The following is a 24,082-nucleotide window of genomic DNA, read 5'->3' as shown; positions in this document are numbered from 1 at the left end:
GGCTTGACTTGCCTTCTGAAGCTTAAATAAAAACTTTCATCAAAGCAGGGAGTCTGTGGAGGTTAAGTGCCCCTGCATGTACAGACCCTTAAAGATACTTTTCTTAGAGACACTGAAAGGAAAGAAATGGAAAAAAAAAACCATCTCAAGTGGAACCACATTAAAAAAAAAAAAAAGAAGAAACAAAAAAATTTCTCTATTCTTTTGCCTTTGTACAAAATATTTGTTTTGCTGTCCATGTGCTGTGTATGAACTCTGATTTTACTGAACTCGGCTGGGTTTGAGGCAAAGCTTCAGGAATCTGTGTGCACAGATGCCTGGCTGCAAAGAGCATTTTGAGGCTTTCAGCAGTAAAATTTGATACTGCTTGTGGAAGTAATGGTGAAGGAAATAAGGAAATAGGGCAGCAGGGAGGAGCCTTGGCTTTGTCAGAGCTGGACAGGTCAGTCCCCAAAAGTCAGGTATTTGTGTCCAAGGTGGGGCTGTGTTCTGCTCTCAGTACAGCTCATCCTGGAGCTTAAACAATTCCTCTGGAGAGGATTCCTGACCTTCCCATCACACCTGGAACGGAAATTCCCCAGGATGCTGCATTTCACTGTGGCATTACTGAGGAAAGAGCTTTAAAACGTGTCCAGCAGGGAGGGAAGATGCAAACAAAGGCACCAGGAGTCAAACAGAGCCCCAGAGGCTTTGAGGTGCAAGGACTCTAAAGCCCATCCCCTTCCACCCCTTCCCAGTGTCCCAGGCTGCCCCAAGCCCTGGCCTGGCCTGGGACACTGCCAGGGACAGCCACAGGAAAATAAACCTAGAAAACTGGTGCCTACAAAATGGATGCTTTTTCAGTACTCCAGGAGACGGCTGCTCTGCTGTGCAGGGGTGAAATGGGGCTTCCTCCTCCTCCCCTCCCTTCTGTCCCCATTTCCAATCCATCCCAACACTGCCAGGCCTTGCACTCATCGTTTAATTGGAACAGGTACCAGCCAGTTGGTCCAGCTTGGAAAGTTCAAACCACGAGCAGGAGAACAAATCTGACTCTGAGGAGGCAGTGAGTTGTGCTTTGGTGAGCTGGTGTTAATTATCTGATAAAGAAACCACGTGGCAGCACAGACCTGGCTTTGGGTGCTGGGGAAGGAGCTGGTTTCAGCCCCAAAGAGAAATGGGGGCTGTACATGGGCTGTTTGTGGGAGCCAAACTCCCTGCTCTGGCTTTGGGGTATGAAGCAGCCCCTGCACAGTACTTTTGGGTGGAAAACTCCCTCTGCTCCTCTCCATGCTGCTACAGCTGCCAGGCTGACCATCAGCCGCGAGGGAAAAGCAGGGTCTGGACTGATGGAATATATTTTTGGGGTCCCTGTGTTGGGAAGGTGCCCAGAAATGGATGTGCTGGTACTGAAACTGCTCCATGCTCCTGCAGAGCTGACCGTGGAGAACGTGCTGAGGGCTTGGTCCTGGCTCTGGCAGTGAAAATGTTCTGTTCCCCAGCCTGTTTCTCAGGCGTGTGACATATGTTCTGTCATGCTGTGGAACACAAAATCCTAAACCTTTAGGAAAGGGATGGGGAGGATTCTGTGGGCCCAACCACGGCCCATGGCAGCTGGGAGATGGGAACATTCCCACCACTGTTCCCAGTTGTGACTGATCTCCTACACCACGGGCTCCAAATGATATAGGAATAGAGATAAATATAGATAAATAGGCTCGTGGCTGGGCTATGGATGGCATTTCATCCCCCATGCTGAATTTCCGGGGTTTCGTGGATTTAACTTATTTGAACACAGTTTTCTGTGATTTAATATAGAATCATTTTAGATCAGAAACTGGTAGGAAAAGAGCTGACACTCTTTTTGCTGCTGCCTCCCCCTCCCCGCCCCCCTTTTTAAGGGAAAGAGCTTTATCTTAATTAAAGTTTAATTAAGGATCACGTTTGGCAGTACTTTTCACACCGATCTACACCAGCAGATTTTCTAAGGCTTAACTTTATCGTGCAGAAAATCCTCTTTTATTACTCCCAACCTGTTGTAAAAGCTGTTGGCACAGAGCGATGGCTGCTTCATTCAGTGGCCTTGTTTGCCGCTGGAAAATTCCCAAGTCTCTGGAGATAGCACCACTGTGGTTCAATTTAATATCTGTCCTATCACTACAAGACTCAGGCTCATTATTAATGATACTATTCATTAATTTCTTGTTGGGCTGATGTTGTTATTTATTAAAATATTAAAGCAAGCTCCTGAGACACATACATAATGAGGGACACCTCCATCTCGCTGGGGCACGGGGAATGGGTTTGGTGGAGCTGTGCCCCCGCCGCAGCCTCTCCTCCCTCATTAGTCCTGCCGGCTCTGAGTGACACCGTAAATCCATTTTGTGCTCGGCCCAATCGGCGCCTCGTACAAATGGGGGGCTCTCTTTTTTTAATGAGCCATTCCTATGCAAAATGAATTGACTGCTGTCTAACTCATCTAATCTGCCCCTATTTGGGGGAAGGACTAAATTGCCTGTATTTATATAGGGAATAAATAAAAGCCGACAGATTTTTTCCCTTTCCGGTCTTACATTTGGAAAATTTCAACCCCATAAATTCTGGGCTTTAAGGACCTGCCACCTCAGCTAACTAAAGCCCAGCGTGACATTTCGAGGCGCGACGGTTGTATTTAAAAAAGCCTCCACCAGCAGTTTGTGCCCGCCTGGGCCGTGGGACGCCCTGGCTGCCGTGCCCAGGTATGGCCTGCAGAAATTCCGAGGGCTCTTGATGTATGGCTCACCCTTTTCAGCAGAGGCATCTCCCGCTCGCAGCACTCGCGCCTGCCCGCAGCCCCGCGCTCCAAATCAATCAAATCAAGCGGTAATTAATTTAGCGGTGATGTCACGCTGCCGGGCTGCCTGTTGGACCCGTGTTCGGGCTCCCTTTTTGGCTGCCTGGACCCAGGGAATCTGCATAACAATCGGGGTGGCATCTGAAGGTGAAGTTTTAATTTGTCCTGGACGGTTGTTATTTTCACCCCGTGCAAATAATGAAGAAATACCTCCCTGTTTTCCGAGGATTAGCTGGGCATAATTGCAGCCTGGTTTGATCCCTCTTTTAATAACGGCCCCTCTCAGCCCCAGCCCCTGCACCAGCTTTGTGTGGATCGAAGTGCTTCCATCTGCACACACCTCCGAGGCTTTGTGCTGGCCACTTGGACCACTTGGTGCTTGGGAGAAACACCCCTTTCCTGGGAGCAGAAACATCCCTTTCCTGGGAGCAGAAAAAGCCCTTTCCTGGGACCAGAAAAATTTCTCTCCTGGGAGCAGAAAAAGCCCTTTTCTGGGAGCAGAAGCACCCCTTTCCTGGGAGCAGAAACATCCCTTTCCTGGGAGCAGAAACACCCCTTTCCTGGGAGCAGAAACACCCCCTTCCTGGGAGCAGAAACATCCCTCTCCTGGGAGCAGAAAAACCCCTTTCCTGGGACCAGAAAAATTTCTCTCCTGGGAGCAGAAAAAGCCCTTTTCTGGGAGCAGAAGCACCCCTTTCCTGGGAGCAGAAACATCCCTTTCCTGGGACCAGAAAAACCCCTTTCCTGGGACCAGAAAAATTTCTCTCCTGGGAGCAGAAAAAGCCCTTTCCTGGGAGCAGAAAAAGCCCTTTCCTGGGAGCAGAAACATCCCCTTTCCTGGGACCAGAAAAATTTCCTGGGAGCAGAAAAAGCCCTTTCCTGGGAGCAGAAAAACCCTGCTCCTGGAAGCAGAAAAAACCCTTTCCTGGGAGCAGAAACATCCCTTTCCTGGGACAAAAACCCTTTTCCTGAGAGCAGGAAAACCCCTTTCCTGGGAGCAGGAGATGGTGGCACAGCACCCTGACACCCCCAGAGCCCAGGGGCAGTGGGGTGGCACAGGCACTGCTGAGCTGGCAGTACGGGAAGCCTTCCTTACTAAAGGCACTGCTGCAGGCTGTCCCTGCTTTCCTTCTCGAGACAAAACACCAGCATCCATCCCACAGTGACCTCAGCAGTGCTCCCACCCAGGTCTGTCATTGCAGACACCTGCCCTGTTTGAACACAAGGAAACCCTTCATTTGTGTTTCTTGCTGACAGTCTGGCCTGGCCACGTGGATTCTCCGGTTCCTTTCTCCAAAGCTGGCATAGATTTTGTGTAATTCAGGTGCTGTGTTTGTTACCTTCTGGCTGGCTGTGGCTGGCAGGGCTCTGTCAATGCCAGGTGAAGCTCTGGACATCCTGGCACACGGGTGCTGGGCTCAGGGGGTGGGTGGGATATTCACTCAGGAGGGGCACTGCTGTGCCCAGGGTGGGATATTTGGGATATTCCCTCAGCAGGGCACTGCTGTGTTCAGGGTGGGATATTTGGGATGTTCCCTCAGCAGGGCACTGCTGTGTCCAGGGTTCAGGGTGGGATATTTGGGATATTCCCCCAGCAGGGCACTGCTGTGTCCAGGGTGGGATATTTGGGATGTTCCCTCAGCAGGACACTGCTGTGTCTGGGATGCTGTTGTGACCCCGTGGGAAGGATCAGGGCCCAGGCTGTGGGATGGGGGATGCATTTCCCCATCTGTTCAGCTGGATCAGGGCTGCCCATGGAAATGGGCAGCAATCCCACTCCTTCCCGTGCTGGCACAGGGGCTGCATGTGGGGACAGCAGCCAGAGGTGACGTGGCTGTCCCTGGCCCAGCTGTGGGTGCTCAGGTCTGACCTGGGGTAATTCACACTCATTTCTGTCAGCAGGGTTTGGCTGGAGCTGTTCCAGGGGGGGTCATGTGGGAATGGATGCTCAGAGCAGCTGGGGCTGCCCCTGGATCCCTGGCAGTGCCCAAGGCCAGGCTGGACAGGGCTTGGAGCAGCCTGGGACAGTGGGAGGTGTCCCTGCCAGGGCAGGGGTGGCACTGGATGATGTTTCAGCTCCCTTCCAACCCAAAGCACTCTGGGATCCCATGAAAATAGGCATTTTTTACACCTCTAACCAGTGGCAAACACACTGGAGGTGTCTCAACCTCAAATGCAAAGTCCAATGACTTTGTGTTTTTCCCCACAATTTTAAACAGTATTTTACCAGGCAGTTCTGAATTTGATTTTTGAAAAAACCTCATAAGGAGGTTTTCCTGAAGATCTCCGCAGGGAGTGTCCTCAGGAATCTTGTTTGGGTTTTTGGGTGGGAACGGCTGCCTTGCAGGAGGGTTCCCCCTGCCTGGAGAGCTCCTTGGAGCACAATCCTCCTTCTGACAATTGTTTACTTCTCTGCTCACACCTCCACAGTCTCTCTGATGCGCGAGAGACACCCTGGGCGATGTGAGGTCACCCAGTGAGGCAGTTCTGCACCAGGAGGGGTGGGGGTGAAATCCTCATTTTGCCTGCACTAGGAGAAAGCCTCTTCTGGACCTAAAAATGAGCGGGTGCAGCTGGGCTGCACCAGGGTGTCCGCAGGAGCTGTGACCTCGTGCTCGGGGTCCGAGTCCAAGCTCGGCCTCAGTAATGAGAATTAAAAGGATTGGGAGCTCCGGGGTTCCTGGCAGCAGGTAGAGAATGAAACTGCTGGGGGAAACAGCTTCCAAATGTGTGTGTCTGGGCTCTGGGAAAGCCTGGGCAAAGGGAGATCCCTGTCCCTCCCACTGAGCAGGGACATCTCCGCCTCACTGGCACCTTCAGGCATTTTCTTCCTGGGTTAAAACTGTCAGGCTCTGGGCATGAAATCGTGAGGGGCTTTTTGGGCCAAACTCAGTGGCACAACCAGAGGACTAGTTCTGTTTTCTGGGCTTTTATTTTCAAGGCCATTCCCTTGTAGGGTATTTTTTGGGGGGTGGGGCTGTATTTGCACAGGCACAGAGCAGCAGCATTGCCAAAGCAGGTGTAAAACCCACCGTGGGATCACACCCACAAATGTGCAGGATAAAATAATAATAATAATAATAATAATAATAATAATAACAATAATAATAATGTTTCATGCTCTTCTTTGAATACTCCATTTTCACTTGAATAACATGTTTTCACATGACTAAAGCATATCATTTTGTTGTGTGCTGTTAGGGGGCATTGTGCTGTTTGGTCACAGGTTGGGTTTGATGCTCCTGGAGGATTTGCCAACCTAAATATTCTGAGGTTCTCTTTTATTCTTTGCTTCCTCAAACACCGTGGGTCACTTGAAGCTCCTCTGCCGAAGCTGAGCCTGGAGTTGCCCTTTCCCCATTTCTGCCCCCAGGAGCAGGGTATTTAGGGAGAGAAGTAATTAAACAGCCCCAGCTGCTGATTGGGAGCAGCCAGGTGTGACAGTTCCTGGAGCAGCCACCACAGCCACACCACAGCTTTATTTCAAAGGCTGGGATTTTTTTTTTTTTTTCTTTGCCTTCTTTCAAGGAACTGTGAAGGTTTTCATCTGAGTCTGGGTGTAGCTTTTACTGCAAATGTGCTGCCAGAGCCGTTGGAGCCCCTGGCACAGCTATTCCCTGTGATTTCTGGGAAGGGACAATTTGCTGGAGGTCTCTGAGGCTCTGTGGGGAGGGTTAATAACTCCTGGAGAGGTGGGAGAAAAGAAAGAATTTTTATGTCTCCTGCAACCTGCAAGACTATGAAATGTTTCCAAGTGTAATTTTCTTGAAGTTAAAGTTGAGGTTATTAAGGTTCACTTAGCAGATAAAGTTTGCCACAATTTTCTTGGTCTCTGTGATCAGATGACAAGATTTCTAATTCATAAAAGCAGGGCAGGATGTTGGGGGCTCTGAACCATGCTCAGGGGATACACCCAGGGCCTCCCAGCTCCTCTCCTTCCCATGCATTTTTATTTACAGGGAAATTTGAAAGCAATGCATTGAAGTTCCCCCAGCCACCCTGGGAGCTGGTTTCAATTTGTTTGTCTTTGTAAAGCTCGGTATTAGCAGCACCGGGGTCGGGAGCCGGGGGTCCCGCTGGCCCGGGGCGCTGCCATCCCAAACCTGTGGAATTGCTGTGTTCCTGAGCCTTTTCTGCATGGGTGTTCTGCTGCAGCTGCTGGGAACGCGGGTCACCTTTGAAAGAAGGACAGGTTAACGCCAGCGCCGAGAAAACCAAAGCGGTTTGTGAGGAATTCAGAGGGAAAGAAGTGCTCTCATAAGGAGTGGGGGCTGTTGTGGCATTCCTGACTCTGTGACTCTTGGTGCAGGCATTGCCTGGTGCTTTAAGGAACACAGAGGGGTGCCCTGCATGGATGTGAATTGATCTGTTCCAGGCTGCGGTGCAGCTGATGGACATCTCTCGAGTTTGTGATGCTGTCGTGGTAAAAAGAACCAGGCACACGGAAATGTGAGGCTCTGCCAAATCTGCCTCACTTCTTTCCGTGCTCCTGCTCATGGGTTGCAGTAGAGTTCTACCAGCAAAGCTTCTGCTCCCTTATGAAAAGCAGGGGAGCCCTGGCAGTGTCCCAGGCCAGGCTGGGCAGGGCTGGAGCAGCCAGGGACAGTGGAAGTGTCCCTGCCATGGCAGGGGTGGCACTGGGCGGGCTCTGAGGTCCCTCTGACCCAAGCCAGTCTGGGATTTTAAATTGTGACCAAGCCAATTCTTCACCTTCTTTTGAATAAACTGAGCAGTTAATTCTGAGTTATTCACTGAGTTAAACCTGTGTCTCTCCCTCCGCTGCTCTGTCCACTCCAGTCATTCCTCAGGGGCTTCTCGGGATGTTCCTGAAATTTCCAGCCTCTTGTTTTGGAATGTGGACACCAAAGAAGGCCAGGCTGGACCACTGTAATGGTCTCAGTAACACAACATTTGTTGATAAATCCACCTTCCTATTGCTACTTGCTCTCCACTTCCCTGTCACTGACATATTGGATAAAGAACTAGAGAGCATGAGAAGTTATTTCTGACCTCTTGCAGTTGTATTAGTGTAGGAGAACAGCACCTTTCATATCAGTGATGTTTGTTGTATTAATGAGGCAAAAATAGCCATTAACGAGCCCTGAGCATGTACTTGAATTTCAATAAGTGCTTTCTGTGCAGAGCCAAGCAGAGATTACACATCAGACTTAGCAGCTACTGGCTATGGCCAATTTTTAAAACACAGACACTTCATTTGGAAGGTTTTCTAATGCTAAGATGGAGATCTTAAATTAAATACCCGATCATCTAAACTCATCCAGTGTTTGATTTTTAGGTCTTACTGCTTCATCCAAGCTCAAGATAAAAAGACAGGCGTTAAAATGTATAAATATGCTCAGTTCCTCAGCCAGCTCTAATTGCCTAATGCCCCTCCACACGTTACTTAAAATGGATCACGACTTAAGAAGACTTATGTACATTCCATGGATAAAATGTATTGATTTCCTGCTCGGCTCTCAGGGCAGAGGAGAGCACAAAGACACTGGCATGTCTCACTGAGCATCTCCAGCCTGCTTCGAGGCACAGCACAGCCTCCTGGAGCTCAGCACTCATCAAATGCAGAAAAACACACCCTGCCTGTGCCCTGCAGGGTGGGGGTCCCGGGCAGGCAGTGCCCCCCGTGCTGGGAATGCACACAGGAGCTCCAGGGGCTGCTGCAGAGCGATCCTGAGTGCCCTGGGCTCCAGTCCTGGCAGTGCTCTGCGGGAGCACCCAGCACCCTGTGCCTGCTGCAGGGCCAGCTCAGCCCCAGGCAGGGCTCTGGGGTCTTTGTGTCCCCGCAGAGCTGCTGGGCCTGCTTGGGGCTGGGCTGGGCACACTGGGCACCGTTCACAGCCAAGGCTGCTCGGGGTGGTTCAAACATCACCCACAAAAAAACCTGGCCCTGGTCCTGCTGATGGCTGAGCTGCGGGCAGGGCACGAGGTCAGCTCTGGGAACGTGGTCAGCACAGGGAGAGTGGTCAGCACAGGGAGAGTGGTCAGCACAGGCAGAATGGTCAGCACAGGCAGAATGGTCAGCTCTGGGAACATGGTCAGCACAGGGAACGTGGTCAGCACAGGGAGAATGGTCAGCACAGGGAGTGTGGTCAGCACAGGGAACATGGTCAGCACAGGGAGTGTGGTCAGCACAGGGAGTGTGGTCAGCACAGGGCACGTGGTCAGCATGGGACAGGGACGTGCCCACGTGTCCTGGCTGGGGTGTTTCCCCCACACACTCAGGGTGCTCTCCACCCACCCATCCATCCCTGAAGTGGGGTAAGTGGAGCCCCTGGGGAGCTCTGCCCTCCCTGCAGCCAGGACAGCAGTCACAGCCCAGCCCCAGCTGTGCCACCTCCCCTCAGCTCACAGCAGCCTCACACCACGCTCCCAGGACTCTGGCTGTGCCAGGGATTTGGAAATATTGCATGTCTTCTGCAGGGTTTTCTCAGCACTCCAGAACATCTGTTTAGTGGTGAGTTTTTCCTTCTTGCCATGCTCTCAACTTCTTCTCTTCCTAAACCTGAAAATGATAAATCTGCGTTTCTCAAGTTAAACATTTGGTCAATAGGAGTTTCAAGGTATGGGTTTATGTGTCTATACCAGTACTTCCAGGCATATTTGGCTTTGAAATACACAGAGAAAATATATAAAGAGGTACTTTTTCATCTTCAGAAAATACATAGAGAGGTTCTTTTCATTTAATAAGTAATTAATTTACTTTTATTAATTAAATTATTAAGAAATTTTTTATTAAACTGGAATTATTCAAAAATACATAGGAGGCCAATCTGTTATGTGTAGACTCAGAATCATAAAATCTCAGAATCCCAGAACGGTTTGGGCTGGAGGGGACCTTAAATCCCACCCAGTGCCACCCTGCCCTGGCAGGGACACTGCCACTGTCCCAGGCTGCTCCAGCCCCAGTGTCCAGCCTGGCCAGGGAGGAATTCCTTCCCAATCTCCCATCTGACCCCACTGTTTCAATGTGAAGCCATTCTCCTTTTCCTGTCCCTCCAGACCCTCTACATTTTCTCTCTCACTCTTGTCATCCCCTTCAGGTACTGGAAGGCCACAATTAGAATTGATGCCATCAGAACTGCAAGCCAACTTGAACGCGAAATTTTAAACTAAGCAACAACAATTAAAAAAAATAAATGCATGAAACTTCCAGAAAGTTTCAGGAGGAAAAAAAAAAAAAAAAACCAAAAAAAACCAACCCCAACAGCTGCCTTGCCTGTGCCAGCCCATGTGTGTGGAATGTCTGCTTCCACGTGTGTGGAACGTCTGCTCTCACGTGTGTGGAACATGTGCTCTCACGTGTGTGGAACGTGTGCTCTCAGCTTGGAGGGTGTCCCTGTGCTGCTGGCTGTGGGGTGGCAGGCAGGGGAGCACAGCCAGGGGAGATTGATGGAGCGAGCTGGGCTAATGCAGAGCAGGAGATGCTAAGGGCTTGTGACGCTCACATTTGCCTGTTCCATTACTGTGCTCTAAATGTTGTTTCCCCGGCGCCTCCTGGGCTGATATTTCGCTCATCTCACCCGGCTTTATTAAAAAAAAATGATTAAAGCCCCCCCAAGAAAAATGAAAACAGAAGGAGGAAATCATCTCGCCCTCATTTTGCATGGAGGCGTTTTGGAGGCTCCCAGGCCGCTGTTTTTCATCTCAGATGAGAGGGGGGTGCTCATTCAGCACATCCCTGCAGGCGTGGGGCTGGCACCGCCAGCCTGGGGACAGGGGGACAGGGACTCTGAGGGGCCCTTGACTGGGCAGGAAAGGGTTACTGCCCCTCGGCTTAGGGTCACAAACCCCAGCCGCTGAAAATCCACTGTAAATGGGAGCAGTGGTTCAGGCTGTGAGGAGAATACAGGTCTGGTCAGCAGGAGTGGGCTGGAACAAGGTCAGGGAGGTTGGATCAGACATTGGGGCAGGTTTGGGACCTTAAATCCCATTAATTCCACCCTGCCATGGCAGGGACACCTTCCCCATCCCAGGCTGCTCCAGCCAGGCCTGGGACACTGCCAGGGATCCAGGGCAGCCCCAGCTGCTCTGGGAATTCCAGCCCAGCCAGGAATTCCCAGTTCCCAATCTCCCACCCATCCCTGCCCTCTGGCAGTGGGAGCCATTCCCTGGCTCCTGTCCCTCCATCCTTGTCCCCAGTCCCTCTCCAGCTCTCCTGGAGCCCCTTCAGGCCCTGCCAGGGGCTCTGAGCTCTGCCTGGAGCCTTCCCTTCTCCAGGGGAACATTCCCAGCTCTCCCAGCCTGGCTCCAGAGGGGCTCCAGCAGTGCTGTGGAACATTCAATTCCTGTTTTCTGTTAACTTTTCCCTCTCCCTGCCACAGGGGAATGCCCTGCCCTGTCTCGTGGCACAAACCAGGACCCAGCTTTCCACGTAGGAGCGGTTTGGATTCCTGCTCCTGGGAATTGCAGCCACTGCAGGAACTGCCCGAGATGCTGAGCAGCCCAGCCCCAGCTGTGTGCTTCTACTGCACGTCCCTAAAAACCCAACCAAAGGAGCCCACCCAGTGCCAGCTGCAGAGCTCAGAAATCAGGAGGAAAGTACAAAATACCTCCCAGGGAAACTGTGCTCTTTAGGACAACGTGACTTTTAGTTTAGACAGAAATAAGTTGGAATTTCTTAGTAGGTTGAAATTGAGAATTTGGCTGTTTTTCTCTTGGAAAAATGGGTATTTCTGTGCACCTGGGCACAAATATTCTCTGTATTTGGGGTGGATTTCTTTGGTTTGAGATTTTTATTTGCTGTTGGGGTGGTGGTTTTTTGGTGGTTTTTTTTTTGGTTTTGGGTTTTTTTTTTTTAATTTACCTCTTTATTTCTAATTTTTTTTAAGGAGTCATCCTTTTAATCTCCTTTACACCGGACACATTTATATTTCAAAATATTCTGTGGGCCGCCATTTCTGATTTCACAGCACACCCCATCTTTTTGTCACATTTCGGCCGGAGGGGCATTCCCAGGGCAGAGCTGCTGCCCTGCTCCCCAGGAGCTGAGGAGCCCCATTCCCAGAGGTGCCCTGCTCCAGGCTGGCTTTGCTTTATTCCAGGTTAAACCCCCTCCAGGCCGGGCAGAGCCCTTCCCTGCCGCAGCCCTTCCCTCCGGGCTCCCTGCCACCTGCCTGGCACTCCTGATTTCCCCCCGCGCTGCTGCCATTAGAGGGAAATGATTTTTCTTCAGTTTGCTCAAAGCCAGATTTAAAGGCAGGTCCCCGAGGCAGCAGGAAAGTCGATCCCCTAAGCTACTCCCTCATTGTTTGCTTTTTTACATGTAATATCCCACTTCTGAGCCGGGCTGTAATTTAACATACAGCACACGCTACGTAAATACATCCCTCAGAAATGGGCTAATATGACATTTAATGGAAATTAACTGCTTTTATTGTGGTGTTTTGTTGCGCCGCCACCTGAAAAATGGATAAATCCGCTTCATATACATAGAAATATTGCCCAGGCTTTTCTTTTTTTGCCAGTTTCTTGACTTTAAATGGATGTAGCTGCGTTTATGCTGCTGAGCTCGTTTAAAATATATCCAAATATATGTAATTTTAACTACAGCAGTCCACCTAAGAATTCCACCTGCATCTCTCCCCCATTACTTATGTACTTAGAGCGCTGGAAAATGCAGAGATCCGTGGGGAAATTCCAGATAAACCCTGGTATTTATTGCAGGGCTGGAGCAGCAAAGGGTTACTTGAGCCCAGGCATTGTAAGTACAAGCAACAGGACTCCATTGGCTTTAATTTGTCCATGTCTTTCATTTGATACTCCCAGTATTAATAGCTTTGCAAGGAAATTCTGCAGTCATTAATCATAATAATTAATCAGATCCAATTATATTGCATATAAATGCGAACAAATTGCTGAAAAAATAATGATCTATCACCAACATGTCACGAGGAAAAAGAGACTAAAATAGTAATTAGAAGCAGGGATTTAGTTGTGTGCAAGTACTCTGTGCCTGATTTTAGCAGTGTGATGATCTGATGATGTAATTAGTGGGAAGAAAGTCAAGCAGGCTTTTGCAGCAGACCCCTTAATGACTGTGCAACGCAGGAAAAAATATCCTTGCATTGCTGACTGCTTTTATATTTACCCCTAAACCCTCGCTGCTTTAGAGAGGGGCTTGCAAAAAGATGGCTTCTGGCATTTTCCACCCAGATTGCCTCAAAATGCTTCAAAAATACTCAGAATTCCCCCCAAAACTGGTGTGAGGCAGCAGTGCTTCCCCCTGGCACAAAGGGTGGGAGCTGGGTGTAAATCCACTGGTGCTGGTAAATCTAGGAAATCTGATTTGGAAAATCTAGGAAATCCACTCATGCTAGTAAATCTAGGAAATCTACTGGTGCTGGTAAATCTAGGAAATCTGATTTGGAAAATCTAGGAAATTTGATTCTGGTAAATCTAGGCAATCTACTCGTTCTGGTAAATCTAGGAAATCCACTCATTCTGGTAAATCTAAGAAATTTACTGGTTCTGGTAAATCTAGGAAATCTACTCGTTCCGGTAAATCTAGGAAATCAGATTCTGGTAAATCTGGGAAATCCACTCATTCTGGCAAATCTAGGAAATCTGATTCTGGTAAATCTAGGAAATCTACTCGTTCTGGTAAATCTAAGAAATCTGATTCTGGTAAATCTGGGAAATGTACTCATGCTGGTAAGTCTAGGAAATCTACTGATTCCAGTAAATCTAGGAAATCTGATTCTGGAAAATCTAGGAAATCCACTCATTCTGGTAAATTGAGGAAATCTCATTCTGGTAAATCTAGGAAATCCACTCATTCTGGTAAATCTAGGAAATCTACTGGTGTGGTAAATCTAGGAACTCAGATTCTGGTAGATTTAAATCCACCACACACACATCTAAAGCTGTGCCTAGATTTACCCCCATTATTAGCAGATTTAAATCCAGGGGCAAATCTCCTAATGTCAATTTACTGAAGCTGGCTCTGGGGCAGTACTCTGCCCAAGGGCCCCCATTCTCCTGTCACTGCCAGGTGCTGGGTGGCCAATTCCTGCTCAGAGCAGCCAGGTTTTTGTGTTTTATTTCCTCACAGGGCGCCCCAGGGCAGTGCCAGCCCCCCACACCCACCCCCCTGTCCCTCAGAGGCAGATTTTGGGTGCCCCTGCCAGGCACACCCTGCTCAGCACACACTAAAGCAGTTTTTAGGAGCAGCAGCCCCAAGTCTTTAAACTCCCGTGCCCCGCTCCAGTGGATTACACTTGAAACAGTGACTGAAGATTGATGAGCAGGTTTATGACAGATTTTCTACTTGAAAATAAATGTGAAGTTCATCATAGTTTTCAATACTAAGCACTGCACTTTCCTGCCTTTGATCTGGGTGTTGTGACTACTACAAAGAAATAAAACCTTATCTTACCTTTTCCAGCATCTACTGCAGAAGACCTCAATAATGCATAAGAACATCTGGAAGTGCGGTAATTTCGGCTATCAGAGATAAGAATTGACACAAAACAGGTAAACCCTACAAAGTCATCATGTTGAAATGAGCTGATTAAGGTCTGGGAACATAAAACATCATGTAGAATGTTTTCATGCTTGCTCCATCTTCCCATTTTCTATATATTTATATAGAAAAGAAGGAATGCCAATTATTTCATCTCTTTTTTTTTTCCGGTGTGTTTAATAGGTTGATTAGCTGGAAGCCATAATATATTTTTATATAAAGAGACAGGAGTGACTGCAAATCTATTGCCATCTATTTCTGTTTGGAGTTAACTGTGAGTTCATAGAAAATACATGGGCATAGTAAACAGGGGTTTGAAATGACAATTTTTTACTGGTTGCAAGTGCTAATTGCTAGTTTCTCAAGGGTATAGAATTAATCACCTGCTAGATTTACAGTCTCTAGGTTGAGACCTGAGGATGGAGGCAATAAGAAAAGCTCTTGAGGGACATATCATATGGTGAGTCTAAATATCAGTCTCTATGCATATGTAAATTGGCAACAAAGTTTTTTCAAAGCTCAAGTATGCTAATTTCAAACAGGCAAGACTAAAGCTCGCTTTTAGCAGCTGTTTAACGTCTGCCTGTGGGTGGTAGAGAGAGCTTAAAATACAAGCAAACAGTGGTGCATAAGTAATTAAGCAACATTTTGCTGGGCATAAATAATTCTGTTTATATTGCTCTTTGAAGAGTATGGAATACAAAATAACAGCTCGAGTGCACCTTTGGTCACCAGAGGTTGGCTGTGCCTCCTCCTTACCTTTGCTGCTTCCACCTTTTCCAGGCAGGAATTAAATGGGGGTCGGGGCTGCTCCTGCCGTTTGTGTGCTGGAGAACTTCACTCTGCATTGCAGCAAAACAAAACAGAACTGGAAAGTTTTAAACCTGGTGCGTTTGCAGCTCAGATAATTCCCTTTTGCTTTTTCCCTCAAATAGTTCCCTTTTTCTTTTCCCCTCAAGTAACCCCCCTTCTCCTCGGTTCCCCAGCCTGAGGCTCCCCAGTGCTGCAGAGTGGCTCTGGGAAGGAAATTCATCTCTTTGGAGATCTCTGCACTTTCACCGCATCAAAGTTGATAAAATTATGCTGCGTGTGCTATTTTGCTAAATTGTAAAAATTAGTGAGTCAACTCGACTATTTTCAAGGTCATAAGGCTGTTGATAATCCATAAAACAAAACAGCCTGACTTTTGCAGTTGTTATCACTTAAATTATTGCATGCATTAAAATAATAAGATGGTTGCCTTTATGGGATTCTCCTAAACCCAGGAGTCACTGAAGTGGCTGAGCACAAAACGCTCGTGTAATTTTGATGGCTCCTCTGAACTGCCAGAATTGACTAAAAGCTGGAAAAACTAAAACAAGAGAGATTTTAAAAATATCTCATTTGACTCAGTAAAGACCTTGAAATTAATCACAAGGAAGATGAAAGATGTAACGTGATTTGGGAACATCTAGTCTGGAAAAAAGGATTATAAGTACCGGCTGTGATAAGAGTCAGGATTTTAGAACTTGGGTTTGATTAAATGCTGATGGTTTAAAGAATTAGGAGTTGAAAGAAGAGGTGGTTTGGGAGGAACCCTGTGTGCCCTGTGCCGCAGCCAGGGCTGGCACCAGCGTCCCCACTGGTTTGGTGGCACTGCTGCTCCAGCTCCTGCTGCTGGAAAAGGACAAGCAGGAAGGGAGAGGATCAGGAACAGGGCTGGCTTTGGGAATGGGGCTGGGGGTGCCCGGGGGCTCTCAGGGAGTCTGACAGGAGGCTGGAGCAGCTCCTCTGCTCGTGCTGTTTTCCTGTGTCCTCGGAGCCTGGGGTTCGTGGATGGCCCGGGCAGGTCCCGGCTGCTGCCAGCCCTCCCTGGCACCTTCCTTTGGAGCACCTCGAGGTGCTGGCTCCCAGGCTCTCCCACTGAGCCTTTTCTTTCCCTTCCCTCCCGGTCTGCTCACCTTGCTCTCCGAGTTTAATTATTCATTCCCTAATTTGCTGCCTCTCCCCGCGCGCTCCCCTGGCAATTTGTCACTGCGGCTGAGCGGCGCCAGCGCTCGCGCTGATGGGGACACGTTCCCAGAGCCACCAGCATGGCCCAGGCAAGCCCAGCCTGCCCAGGCCTGGCTTAGCCATGTCCCCTCACTGCCTCCAAATCCCGAACAAGGAGGGCCAGGTGGAATCTGGGGATCTTGCATTGGTCTCTGCTCCTCCCTGGCTCAGCACAGGGTGCCCGGAGCAGCTGGGGCTCCCTGGAAATGCCCCAGGATGGAGCTGGGACAGTGGGAGGTGTCCCTGCCATGGCAGGGTGGCACTGGATGGGGTTCAGGGTCCCTTCCCACCCAAAGCAGTCTGGGATGCAGTGATCCCATCAGATGAGAGCAAAGACTGGACGTGCATCAGTGGTTCCAGGTCACATCCAGGTGACCCCAGGGGAGGTGGCAGCTGCACACTCTGGCTGAGGGCAGAAGAGAGCCCTGAGAACGGGCAGCAATGGAATGGGGCAGCCCAGGGAATGCAGGGGATGGTCCTGCAGGCCCATTTGGGTCACCCCAGTTTCGTGGTGCTCCGTGTGGAGCACGGAATTGTGCAGGGAAAGCTCTGGGAGCTGAGAATGCAGGTTCTGCTGAACGGCTCTCGCGGTGCTCCGGCTGTGCCAGGACAAAGTTATTTACAGCTGCTCACCTTCTAAAAGAATATTATGTTGAAGGTCCTTCCAACTGAAAAGCTGCCTTCTCCCTGGTCCCCTCCCATTTTTAAATGCCCAGTTTAATTCCTGAACGAGCCCCTCTGTTTGCTGTTGTGATTACAGTTACCATTTTCTATCGCTGTTGCTGAACTCTCTTCTTGCCTATGAAATGTGGTTTCTTCAGGCTGGTTTTGTTCTCTGAGCCCCCTCCCTTTCTCCTCTTTGGGGGTGCTGGCTCTGCAGCTGGAGAAGCAGTTTGGAGCCTGCAGCAGGAGAGCAGGAGATTGCACTGAGGACAAGATAAGAAAATTAAGAAATTGAGACATTTTTGGGTTTTGTAGTGATTTGCTCGCAGGGAGAGGTGATAAATATGTTCACATTAGTTTTTTTCTCCTAATAAAGAGCTGGTGATGGTTTTCAGCCTCCCCTGCAATAACTGAGGAGCTGGCTTCTCACCGGGCTCAGGGGGAAGCTGTGCTCACCTGGGAAAGAGGAGTTTCTCCATCTCCTGAAGGCTTTTCCTGCTCCACCCATGGAATTGATATCAGGGGCATTTGTGCTTGCAGTTAGCAGTAAGAACCAAACTAAGACAAAAACAAAGGACAGAAAAATACAATTTCTAGCCAAGCAGCTGGTTCCTGGAGCAGGAGGATCCTTGCAGAAATAAGGAACACAATCCCTTTTCTTGCCAGCTTTGTGCTCTGGGGTTCACTTCTGCAGCAGCTGCGGGATCTCAGGAAACTTTGGGGTGTTTTCCAGGGATGCTGTGAAATCCAGCGGTACGGGGGGGTTTTACTGGGAAATGCCAGCTTTGTTCCCCCGTTTGGGAGCCTTTCCCTGCAAAGCCCATCACCATCCCCAGCCCGGGCTTCCCCCGTGGATCCCTTCGGGCTCTGTGGGATTTTTACCCACGGAATAAAGGGAGAATCTGAGCCTCAGCTTTTCTCCCAGTCAGAGGCTCATCGGTTATTTAGGACAACAGTGCAGCTGTGGAATACTATATTTTAATAGTATATCTGGAGAACAACATCCTGTATTGATTTTTCATTTTGGTTTGTTTTTCCTCAGGGCTTTTTTATTGGTATGATTATGTGAGTTTGCTCCCACCTGCTACCAAGCACTGGCTTTCATCTTATGGGCACTCATTTGCATAAAACCTAAAAGCAAGGGATAATAATAAATATTTGGCAATTTCATGAATTTTAAAATTGTTTTCATTATCAGGGAGAAATACTTTTGCAGGGCCTTTATTTCCTACTGGATTTTTGACTGCTGGCCTTAAAGGAAAATAGAAAAAGGGAATTTCCTCGCTCTTTTCTTTCGGTAGTATTGTGCATTTGCTTGAACATAAACGTTTCACAGTAAAAACAATCCGATTAAAAGAAAATTACCTGCTCCCAGTGCTGTCAGCTCCCCAGTAATATTATGGGATTAAAAAAAAATCATTCAGGAAGCCACGGGTCCAGGTAGTTTGTGCCAATGCAGGGCAGATTCCTTCCAGCTCCGAGACACTTACACATTTTATTTAAAAAATAGAACCCAACCCTCTTCAGCTGTCAGGTTGCTGTGGCAGAATTTCGTTCTGTTCTCAAGAGCTTCCCTGTCCCATGAGTGCAAAGACAATAGTGCACTATATGGAGAGCCAATAAATCAATTAGCTGTAACAGCCAGCGTTCAGGAAATGCATTTATTCTCTTCAATGAAAACACAGTTTTTACTTGTAGCCATACTTCATACTGTTAAGGTCAATTTTTCATGTGGAAATTAAACCCAGTGGATGAAAAACTGCTTGTATATTCCATAAAGCAGGGAAGAAGTGTTCTCACTGATGTGGGATCACAAGTTTGTTTTATTTGTAATTATCCTTCCGCAGAGTAATTGAGATTCCAAACAGCGGCTTAATGGCTCGGCGCCCTCGAATTACCACTGCCTGTAACTTTACCTTTCCAAAAACAAGTGAGCTTTTCAATTGCAGCGCGACCGCTGCAGCCTGGCTCCTTTTAGAACAATTAATTGAGAGAGGTGATTAATAGCTTAATAATGGGCTGCTCTGCGAGCGCCGCGAAGGCGTGGACAGGGAATATGCAATTTTGTGTCCCTAAAACCGCGCCTAATTGGAATCCCCGCGGCTCCCCTGCCCTGCTCAGCTCCTGAGCCCGGCTCTGCCCTAAGCCCGGCTCTGCCCTGAGCCCTGCCTGCCCTAAGCTCGGTTTAGCCCTAAACCTAGCTCTGCCCTGAGCCCTAAGCCCTGCCTGCCCTGAGCCCAGCTCTGCCCTGACCCCAGCTCTGGCCTAAACCTGGCTCTGCCCTGAGCCCTGCCTGCCCTAAGCCCGGCTCTGCCCTGAGCCCGGCTCTGCTGCCAGCCAGGGCACAATTCCCCCGGAGCCTCCGGAGCGGGCTCGGGGCTGGGCAGGGGCACCTGGCTCCTGGCAGGGTGGCACTGGCACCGGGGAGCGGGGTTTGCATCCCTTCCTGCTGCTCTGCCCCCCCAGATCCCAAAATCCCGGCCCGGCCCTGGGGAGGGGGATGGAGCACAGGAGATGCCGCTCCCTGCCAAGGGAAAGGAGGCAGGGCCGGTTCCGCGGTGCTCTTGGGCTCTTCACGTGGGAAACTCTGCTGGGAAACTTTGCTCTGGGCTGCAAACAGAAAAACAAAAACCAAACTGAAAACCAAACCAAATTGACCAAACAAACCCAAACCCAAAACCAAACCAACCAAACAAATAAACCCAAACCAACCAACCAACCTAACAACCAAACAAACAAACCGAAACCAAACCAACCAACCAACCTAACAAACAAACCCAAACCCAAACCAAACCAACCAAACAAACCCAAACCCAAACCAACCAACCTAACAAACAACCCCAAAACCAAACCAACCAAACAAACAAACCCAAACCCAAACCAAACCAACCAAACAAACAAACAAAACCAAACCCAAACCAACCAACCTAACAAACAAACCCAAAACCAAACCCAAACCAACCAACCTAACAAACAAACCCAAAACCAAACCCAACCAACAAAACAAAACCAAACCCAAACCAACCAACCTAACAAACAAACCCAAAACCAAAACCAAACCAAACCAACCAACAAAACAAAACCAAACCCAAACCAACCAACCTAACAAACAAACCCAGAACCAAAACCAAACCAAACCAACCAACCAAACAAAACCAAACCCAAACCAACCAACCTAACAAACAAACCCAAAACAAAAACCCAAACCCAAACCAAAAACTAAACCAAACCAACCAACCAACCAAACCCAAAACCAAAAGAAGAAACCAAACCAATACAAAAACCAAACCAACCAACCAAACCCAAAACAAAAACAGAAACCAAAACCAAAAACCAAACCAAAGCAAGCGAACAAGCAACCAAAACAAACAAAAAACTCCAAAACAAAAACAGAAACCAAAACCAAACCAAAGCAAGCAACCAACCAACCAATCAAAACAAACAAAAAACCCCAAAACGAAACAAACAAAACCCTCCCAAAAAAACCCCTGAACAAAAAAACCAATACCCCAAACCCCAACAAACGCCCAAACCCATCCCAGACCTCAGGGAATGGGGATTGCCGAGCCCTGCTGAGGAGCAGGGAGCGATGCTGGAGCTGCTGCCACCGCCCGTTTGCCTTGGGACCTTCCTGGAACGGAATTTCTGAGTCCTTCAGGCGGGGAAGGAGCTGCAGGAGCACCCAGGCTGGGCTTTGGGCAGCCCCGGCGCTGCTGAGGTGCTGGGTTTGGGATTTCCCATGGGACAGGAGGTGAGCAGAGCTCCAGCTGGAGCAGGGCCATCTCCTGTGCGCTGCGGAAACAGGAATCGCGTTCGGAATTGCCATCTGCTGCTGTGCTCGATCTTTGTGGGGCTGAGGGTCTGGGCTGGGCCACGTCAGCCTCTCCTTTCCCTAGGAGAGCACATCGTGCCGTGTCCATGGCAAGCAGCTCTTCCCAGCCCTGTGCCCAGCTCCTGCTGACCCTCCGCGTGTCTCACAGGCTCTGTTTCTCCTCAAATCCCTCCTGCCCCGCTGTGCAGAACACCCCAGCCCCTCCCAGGGGTCCCTGCCGGCCCTGGTGGGTGCTGGTGGAAACCCAGAGCAAGGCAGGGCAGCAGCAGGGAGGACAAAGGAGGACAAAGGAGTCCTTTTTTGTGTGGAGGGAGGGAGGTCAGGACTGGGCCTGGGTCCGTGTGGTCACCTCAGAGCCATCAGCTCCAGCAAAACATTCCTTAGGCTGGCCATAAGTTTAACCAAAGCGCAGTTTAAAAGCATCTAATGCATTCATTTACATTAATGAATGCATCCATAGCAATTAGCGGTAATTATCGTTTGGCGGAGCACAGGTGGGGCTGGCTGGGAGTGTGGCTGCTCCGGGGCAGCTCCTGCCTTCTCCAGAGCCCAGCCACACCTGAAGGCTCTGCTGAGCCACAGCCGCTCCTGGGGAGACCTGCACATCCATGGGAAGGGTCTCAAAGCTGCCATGGAAAGTGATTTCTGCTGCCTGGCAGAGCCTGGGGACAGCATTCCTCAGCTGGGCAGCTGCTGGGCAGGAGCTCCAGCTTAAAAAAAGGACAAAGCCTGGCTTTGGCACAAGGTTAGTTTGGGCCAGGCTCAGGAGAGCTCAGGGGCAGAGGACAGCGAGAAAGCCCAGTGTGGGAGTCGCAGTGGGAATGGCAGAACTTGCCCAGGAGGAAAAGTGAGCCGGGAATTCTGGAGCTTTGGGAGTCCTGCAGCCCCACGCTGGGAGGCTGGGTGGAAGGCATTTGTAAATTGTTTTGCAGTTGGTGACCTCCCGCTGAGTTTCCTCAGACTTGGGTCAATAATGGACACATTTATTCTCTCCTTTTTGTCGGGAACTCCATCAGGGAGAGAGAATGGAGGTAAACAGAGCAGGGCTCTGAAAAGGGAGCAGAAAATAAGATTTTTATTGTAGCATTTGCATAATAGTCATCTTACAAAATTGCCTGGGAATAATGGGAGGAGGAGATGGGGATGAATAGGTTAAGGAGAAGGAAAGTCAATTTTTAGTGGTGTTGGAAGTGATAATGTTCTCTCCTCCCTTGGATACAAGAGGGGAGTGTGGCAGGGCTCTGGGGGAGGGACCTGCCAGGACAGACAGTGCCAGCGCTGCCAAAATCACAGCTCGGGGCTGTTCACACCCTGGGGGCTGCCTGGAGGTGTCTGACAGCTCCAGGGATGGAGCTGGAGCTCCTCTCCTGCTGTCCACCCCAACCTCCCCTGGCTGGGGCTTCCCTCTCCTCCTGTCCCTGTTCCTGTCCCTGTTCCCTGTCCCTGTTTCCTCTCCTGTCCCTGTCCCTGTTCCTGTCCCTGTTCCCTGTTCCCTGTCCCTGTTTCCTCTCCTGTCCCTGTCCCTGTTCCTGTCCCTATTCCCTGTCCCTGTTCCTGTTCCCTCTCCTGTCCCTGTTCCCGTTCCCTGTTCCCGTTCCCTGTTCCTGTCCCTGTTCCCTGTTCCCTCTCCTGTTCCCTGTCCCTGTTCCCTGTTCCCTCTCCTGTCCCTGCCCCTATTCCCTGTCCCTGTTCCCTGTCCCTGTTTCTGTTCCCTGTCCTGTACCTGTTCCCTGTCCCTGTTCCCTCTCTTGTCCCTGTTCCCCGTCCCTGTTCCCTGTTCCATGTCCCTGTTCCCTGTTCCCAACCCCTGGCTGTCCCCTCCTGTCAGGGATTGTTCAGGTTGCTCAGGTCCCCCTGAGCCTTCTTTGCTCCATTTTTTAAAAGTGTAATTCCATTTCTTTTAGAATTTCATAATTGTGATGACTGTTGCTGACTAACTGCCTGCTGACCTCCAGGTAGGTCAGTTCCAAACTGGTCAGTTCCAAACCTCAGCTGATTTCCCTGGTTTTGGCCTTTGGTCAGTGCTTGCCCACGGTCAGAGTACTTCATTTAGGGAAAAATTTTAGGATTAAACACAGCAATAATGAGTACCCACAGTTAAACTGATAGAAACACCCCTGCTTATTTGGCGCTAATTTTTGGAGGACATTTGTAGGGTTTGGAAAGAATTTGAATTCATGCTTGAAATGTATTGATTAGTGCGAGTTAATTTTTCTTGAGCTCTCTCTGATAGTGCCGTAAATATTTTCATTTGTTACGCATAACAAAATATACATTAATCTGTCAGAATATAAATGGCTTTCTGCTGGCCACTATGGCTTGAGGGATTTATTCCAAGTTCCTTGTGCTGCTGTTTGCCCCCAGGATATATAATGTATATTTTAAGGGAATGTGGATTACTGTAAGACACTTATATTATTTGTGTGATTAATATTAGTGTTACAATGAATGAGGTCCCGTGCTCTTACTTTGCTCTTAGAGTGACTTAATCATTTCTCACCACGCCGAAGTCATCTTAATAAAACATTCCGCCCAGCCGTTTGTTTTTTGCCTCAGATGTGACAAATGCGGCTGCGGCAGGACGTGGATTTTCTGTTATTAGGGACACAGCATCATGAATTTCATTTCCTGTACCACGGGTCCGTGGTGTCCTCCCGGAGCAGGGGCAGAACTCCGGAGCTCCAGCCCGGCCGGGGCCGCCCGCAGGAGCGCGGGGACGTGGGGGTGTTTGTAAAGTTCATTCCTCAGCACCACTGACTCACTCCCCAGCTCCTGCGTGTGGAATCTCGCACGCTGGAAAAGGTCAGGCCTGTGGAGGAGTAGTTAAAGTTTCATGGGTGTCATTTGCCAGGGACGTGCGGCAGCGCGGAGCTCGGCACCCTCCTGGAACCTGTCCTGTGTCCCAGCATGGTGGCACCGCCTTCCCTGCTCCCAGGGTGAGGTCCTGTGTGCCAGGGTCCCTGTGTGCCAGGGTCCCCTCTGCCAGCGTCCCTGTGTGCCAGGGTCCCCTGTGCCAGGGTCCCTGTGTGCCAGGGTCCCTCTGTTCTGGGGTCCCTCTGTGCCAGGGTCCCTTTGTGCCAGGGTCCCTTGTGCCAGGGTCCCTTTGTGCCAGGGTCCCTTGTGCCAGGGTCCCTTTGTGCCAGGGTCCCTTGTGCCAGGGTCCCTTTGTGCCAGGGTCCCCTGTGCCAGGGTCCCTCTGTTCTGGGGTTCTTGTGCCAGGGTCTGGGGTTCTTGTGCCAGGGTCCCTGTGCCAGGGTCCCTTGTG

The sequence above is a fragment of the Pyrgilauda ruficollis genome, unplaced genomic scaffold (genome assembly GCF_017590135.1).
Source record: "Pyrgilauda ruficollis isolate IOZ18807 unplaced genomic scaffold, ASM1759013v1 scaffold205, whole genome shotgun sequence".
NCBI lineage: Eukaryota > Metazoa > Chordata > Aves > Passeriformes > Passeridae > Pyrgilauda > Pyrgilauda ruficollis.
Note: the sequence above shows the minus strand (reverse complement) of the source record.